We start from the raw sequence: 7,529 nt of genomic DNA on the forward strand, positions 1-7,529 counted from the left end.
GCTGGGCGTTCGCTCCGACATGCCCGACTGAGCAGGGAAGATGGGGGAGGGAGGAGATCGAGAAGGGGGTGGGTTGATCTCATGGGATGCCATGTGTTACCACGGTTACCCATGAAAATTGTTGTAATTCCATACTTATGCCCTCTGGCGAGGTACCATGCAGAAAGGTTCATCAAGCGCACTCTTCCATCTGACAGCTTTTTGACACCATCTTTCTCATCTAAATCCCCCCAAATTTAATCTTTGAATAAATGAGGCTTTGTCTGCTTGCAGAGCTTGCATTTTTTATACACACATGACTAGCTGTATGATGCTAATCTATTGCATCAGTAGAGAAGCCACATAGGGCTTAATGCTTAAAGTAAATTTTGTGACATTTACATCCCTTTGCTTCTGAAGGAGTCATAAGTACATACAAATATACAAATATACATATACACATACAAACATATAAATACCTAATATGTACATGTATGTATGTATGTATGTATGTATGTATGTGTGTATACATGGCTCAATATTAGCAGTGGTTTGGTGGCCCATAGGGCCAGTAAAAATTGGTGTCAGGCCACCAAATTTCCTAATGGTTATCTTTTGGGGGCCCGATCAGGCAGCAATGATTCAGAATGGATCCTTAATTGCCTTGTTTCCTTTTAATTAAAGGTAATATATTTCTTCTTCAGGCCACCAACATAAAAACTTGAGAAAGATTTTAGGGTTCTGTATAGGCCATCAGAGAAAAAGTTACTGTTGAATCCTGATAGGGCCTACATAAGGCTCTATATCTGGAAAGAGGGTGATCGCTCTTGGTAGTATCGTAAATCATTGAATCATTCATGAGTGATTTTCTTTTTCCATATATGGAAGAAAAAAACAGCACCTATAAAATGACTGGAGACAATATCATCTTACAAAGTGTACTGTTAAAAACATACATGTGTACATGCATCTTTTTCCATGATCACTATCCACATGATCATCAAAAAGCTTCCCCTTCAAGCACCCCCCCCCCCCCAAGAAAACATCAATGGGATCAGCTTGATGCCAAGTCACATCGGTACCTCATGGTGTGGGACGATCCTCCAACTGAACACCTGACGTGCGAGACCCGCTGGTTTCTTTTATTGCTCTCCCCTGCCAGGTCACTGGCAAGGCATTAGCGTGGGAACACCATTCCATGCGAGCTTTATTGTCCATAATAATACCAAATCGCAACTCTGGAAGAGGGGATCTTCAGTCAAGGAGTTTGTGACGAGAATCACACACCTCCCTCCCCCGTCCTCCCTCTAAAATTTAAACAAAAAAAAAATGTTTCCTCATTCAAGATTTTGTGTAGAACTCATTCTTAATCCATAATGCAAAATGAGACACATTCAAGAGATTCTCTTATCTGTATTTATTTGTTTATTTGACTGTCTATGTACCTGGTACTGTATCACAAAAACTTATGGGATTGAATTCAAGCCTTAGTTAACTCAGACTACTATTTTACTTGTTCCTATACATGCAAACATATTCTACCAACATACAGGTAACCTTAGTTTGTGGTAGCGGTAGGCATTTCAGAGTGATTACTAGCGGAGAACATTTTCAAGATATTATCAACACATTTACAGTCAGATACTTCTATATATTTCAGAACTGATAATTGCAATATGTTTTGATCTGAATTGTTGGCCAGTTTTTGTAGAAGTTTTGTATGAGTTTTCAATTCTGTAAACCAGCCACTGCTTGCCTACGTTAACCTGTTCATGGCCAGTTCAATGTTCACCTGGTCTAATAGTATGACAGTAGTGTTACAAGAATTTAAGATGTTTTATGATTCCACCTTTATCAAGACAGAAACAATAACTGTTGTACGAATGAATATGTGCACATATCTTTTCCAACAAAATTATCTTGTTGTCAATTAATCCTGATGAGAAAATTGGTAAAGCATCAGCTCACATTCGCTTACTACTCTGACCATGCCATCCCTGCAAATTTGTCTGGCCAAAGGAAAAAAAAAAGTGTTTTTACATGCTTAGATGATGCCCTCAAAGACAAACTCTACTTAGATAGAAAATTATTCTATGAATTGTCTGGGCAGTGGACTAGCTAGGCTGCTCCCATTTCCTGGAACATATCACACTCCCAATTACATAGGACCAGAGAGGTGGGAAAGTTCCCCACTCAACTCAAGGTTCATTCCTGGAGAGTAGAGGTAGAGCAGGGTCCCACCTCCCTGGGTAGAGTGAACATCGTGTCAGCGCAGTGCGTCCAGCCCTTGGCCAGGGGCGGTAATTCCAATCGGTGTCACGCTGGAAGACGATGCCCAGAATTACCTGGGGGTGAATGAGATGGAGAGAAGCAAGGGCGTACACTAAACACTCTGTGGAGAGCTATGCATGGGAGTGGACCCACCAAAAACAGTCTGGGCAAGCGTGCCAGGACTTAACTCGATTGGAAAAGGAATGCTACAATTGTTCGAACCCCACAGTGGTTGGGAGAATGCATATCCACCCCTATTCACTGTGGGCGTGAGATGTGAGCATCCGTTGAGAGGTATCCCCTGCTTGGCGGCCTAAATCATCACATTAGCACCAGAGGCCAGAACGGGATACTTTCACTTTTCTCCTCTCTTGTTTCCTGAATTCTCCCATCACGTGCCCCACCTGACATTCCACTGGTATCACAGCTTTCCTTTTCTTTCCTTTCTTTACAAAAAAAAAAATGTCCTACATGCTTAAAGGGATAGTATAGTATTGTTGGAGATGAGAATTGGGCTTTTAACTTTTTGCGAGATACCACGAATTCACTTGTGAAATAATACAGAGCATACCATTCTAGTGGAATTCAAAGTCAATTAGATGAAATCAATTTTGGAGTTTTATGAGCTCCCTCGAGGAGACTTGGTATGCATTATATTCTTGTTTATATCTCTTTAAGATCTATAATGTTTGTTTTATGTTATAAGTGCTGTCTGGGGCAAATTATTTGTATAGGGCCCCATTTCTCTCTCTCTCTCTTCTTTCGATCTTTAAAATAACAACAACAACAGGTTTGGAATGGCTGAGACATCCAAAAACGAAGTAAAACAAAGTAAAACAAAGCAATCCTAATAAAAGGTAGGTCCCGCCTTTTATCAGGATTGTGCTCTGTTTTGGATATCTCAGCCAGTTCAAAGCCAATTTTCATCAAATAAATGTTGAATCCCTCTTGGAATTACATGCTCTTTCATATTTCAGAAGAGTTTCACCATTATCTCACCAAAAAATTTTATACCCCTTTCATAAACTCATCCTCCTATTATCCGCATAAGAATAATGCGGACAATTCAATAAAAAATGCGTTCACAAACTCTGAAAATAATCCGCATTATTTTTACGAGCGCCCGTCCTGAAAAAGGCGGATAATCGTCATGGTGACTGCACACGTCCCTCCTGCGGGAAAGACAGGTGACGTTTGACCGCACCCCGGCAATTATCCGCATTATTTGGGTTTGCGTTCATAAACTCAAAATCTGGTCCCGACGCTGCTATTATGCGGATAATAGAAGGGTCGAAATAATGCGCATTATTCTATCCCCGCTCCGATTTTACGACCAAATGTTGCGGATATTATCCGCATTATTGAGTTTATGAAAGGGGTATTAGAAACCTGAAGTTAGGTCTCAACTAAAACTATATGATCCCTTTAAAGTTTGAACACTGTGCATGACACTCAAAACAAATGACATTTCCCCAAAACATCTTCATTCCTTCCATGTCTTTTTCCTTCATGTCCACACCATTCTTCCTTTCCAAATTTAGCCCAAAATTGTTTATTCCAAAATTTTTAAATCTGCCTGCTGTCCATGATTCTGTTTTGCACGAGTAACACTTTAATCATCTATTGATTTTTTTTTTTTTTTGTACCAAGTACAAAGTTTGAAAGGTGTAGGGACCTAAATGATATCCTGAAGGAAACCTGTTGATAGGTGTACCAGCATATTCTTTTGTAGGTAGAGAATTTGCAACAACAACAAAATAGTTTGAAATGATATAAATAAAAAAAGGGAAAATCTATGGTTTGAGCAATGCCTGACATGGGTACAATTTGTCTGTACAATTGGACTACTCCATAGACACAGTACTCAATTCAAGCAAATGTAGGATGCATAAATGACATTTTGTAATCAACTCTAGTGACAGCATTTAGAGCTTCCCATGTCACAATGTATTTCATTGCAAAGAGAAAGTAGGCCAGAGGCCCTGTTCTCGACAGCATGTGATATCCTTTTCAATAACTCTATTTTAAAAGACAATAATATAGGTATGATCTTGTGTGATATGACGCCCACATTGTTTACCCCCATGCAATGGCTAGTAACTCTACCTGGTGAGCTCAGGTGACCATAATATCTTTCCCAGCTTCTCATAGTTTTCTGTTTTCATGGGTGTGTCAAGGGTCAAGTTCTTGGCCACTGCAGGGTTCATTTTTTTTTTCTTCTTCCACCTGTTAAATGCTGGCAGTCGAAATACCTCACTGGTTATGATCCGTCAAAGCCGGCATCAATCATGCTCAGCCAGTGGGGACCATGCCATTTGTCAGTGGTAAGTTCAGTGCATTCTTTCCACTGATGTCTCAACTCCGTTCCTCAGTTAAAGGAGTGTTCCATTATTTAAAGCAATTCCATCCAATTTCTCTCTACATTTGTCATGTTTAAAAGCAACTGGCATCAGGGCAGATGCAAGCTTCACAAATGAAGGATGCGTTTGTGTTAAATTCTACCGTTCATGCTTATAATACGCGTAAAAGTAATCTCATTCATCAACCCTTTGTAAGAACTCAAACAGCCCAAAATTCATTTGTATATGTTTGTATTAGAGAATGGAATAATTTGCCATTGAGAATTAGGTCAGCCTCAACACTATCCAACTTTAAACGTACATGTCGCATCTATCTTGAGGGAAATTTGTAAAACAAGAATAGATCAGGGAAGCTGAATTTAAAAGTATAGTAAAATAGAAAGTATCTTTCTGCAATTTCATGTGAACTACTGTACATGTATGTGCATGAGCGTTTTTGTGACACGAGTTTGTGTGATTGAATGTGTGTGTGTGTGTGTGTGCGTGTGTATGTGTGCTTGTGTTGCATCTGTCCTATGTAAATATGTTACTATTATACTTCTTGTTAATATGCTTAAAACTTTAGTATGTTTTGTTTTATACGTTTATCCGGGACCCCTTTTTTACAAGCTCTGCTTCTTTTGGGGTCCCAAACCATTCATTATTCTTAATGCTGTATCCTTTTGTAAAATGTCAAATGTTTAATGAATTGGTTAAATAAAACTCGAAACTTAAACTTGAACTGTGTCCTGAATGGACCATCAACTAATGACATTTTGTTTTATCCTCCACAGCCAGTCAAGCCTCGTTACAATTACTTGGATGACCGTGGTAAAACTTCCCTTGAACATGAATTCTTTAGTCAAAGACCCAGGGTATAGAGGCCAGCTGTCTTATGCCAGCAACTATGGTCGATTCTGTCTCCTGCAGTCAATATCTCGCCATACACAACAGACATCAATGCTTGACTGTATCAAGCATCACTGGTCTTTCACCACTTGAACACCATCTACAACAACAACAACAACAACAACGACGACGACAACAACAATAACAACAACAACTGCAACAACTACACGTATAAAACAACTACAACAATGATTTTGAAGCTACTTATGTGATTTTTATGTCGTATTCCTGAATTGTAGCTCAAAGTTGCTGGTCTGAAAAAAAAACATTCAGTCCTCATTTGCTTGTAGAGCATCTTTAGATTATTTTGAGAAAACATAAATGTTTACTACCACATGTGAACATCACGCGACATACGTCTCTCATATGACAGGTTGAAATATATACTTGATGATTCATGAATATAAAATTCATGGCAGTATAAATATATTGCTGTTCTTTTTCAAACTTAACTACCTTTACAAACAAGCCCTTTCATTCTTGTGCATAAATGCCACTATATAGTACGGAGGGGACTCTGCAAATTCCATCTAATTTCCTTGGACATGTTCAGGGTACTTTTGGAAAAACAATTCCTTGCTTAATTATCATATCACAACCTTGCATTATATGGCCATGTTTACTTGCAGCCTTGCCAACTCTAACTGCCATGAATCTATTTTGGGGTTTGGTCTCACAGTGCAATCAATGTTTTTAACACATCAGAATTTATGTTATGTTCAGATTTTGTTATTGTTTTCATGAGAGACGACTGATGCCGTGCCTTCTTGTGGAAATCTTCCAAGAATATCTTCAAGCTATAAGAATAGCTCTTACAAATACCTGCAAAAGGTGGTGACCCTAATCTACAGAGCTTGATTGGGATCTCACACAGCATAGCACTTTTCCATGGCTAAAAACCATCGACTCATCCTGTATTCATAAATAGTCGTGTTGAGATTACATTATGAGAGATGGTGCAGCCTGGTGTTTTGGCAGCTAAACAGGGCCATTGCAGCTCAAGCTGGCAGTCAGGTTAGGCTTTCCAAATTTCCATCAAAATATCATCCCCAAATGGAGCCTGACAAGGAACTTTGCATATGCCTGTTTACACACACTCAAAATAAATGGTATTAACAATCAGTATTAGCAACGCAATGCAGAAACTGTTACTGTAAAAACAAGAAATATTTGCCATATGAAATTTTCTCAAAGTGCTACTGGCATTCAGTGCATTTTGTAGACAAACCTTTTACAAATCTTTGCTCCTTGTGAAATTCACAAAAGTTTCATGCATGCAAAAATTTCTGGTTTTGCAGTAATTCTAAAGTGTGGACACACCAAAAAAAAAAAAAAAAAAAAAAAATCAAAACATCACCGAGTATCCCGATCCATATTGTAATGGAAAATTACTAAGCAAAAGTGATATACGCCTATATCTCTGCCAAAGAGCAGTAAGTATATCAGAAAGGAAAAACAGAGTGATGACGTGACAAGCATTACAGTGCTTCCCAAGGCCATGCCTAATACCACTGCTGGGTACCTCCACAGTTTTCAAGTTTCTGTTTTCTCATGGAATTGCTGTATACAAATGTATAATTACTATGCAACCCGTGTTTCATATCGCTATTTCCACAAGACTACAGATAGAACTACTGCACAGAACCTCTCTGCATCTCTCCTTCTTTATTTCCTGTGGGATACATGTATAAAAGACATCATACAAATAAACAATACCTGCGCTATAAGGGGCAGTATGGAACCCTGAGGATGAAGAGTTGTTATTTCTCAGTACAGTTAAATCCATGCTTCATCCAAACATCTCTACCTTTTATACTACCTCTGTGCATTTTTATTTTTCTTGTTGACTTCGCGTGATTCGATGTGCACTTGATGATAAAGAAGCCAACAAACAAACCAGCTATATCTCTGGCTCTGTGTGGACATCATAGAGCATGTAAAAAAACCAAAAAAAACAAACAAACAAACAAACTATTAAAAAAAAACATTCCTGGCCGTGAAATTTATGTAACGTCTGACTCTGCATGTATG

This window comes from Diadema setosum, chromosome 5 (genome assembly GCF_964275005.1).
Source record: "Diadema setosum chromosome 5, eeDiaSeto1, whole genome shotgun sequence".
In the NCBI taxonomy this organism is placed as follows: domain Eukaryota; kingdom Metazoa; phylum Echinodermata; class Echinoidea; order Diadematoida; family Diadematidae; genus Diadema; species Diadema setosum.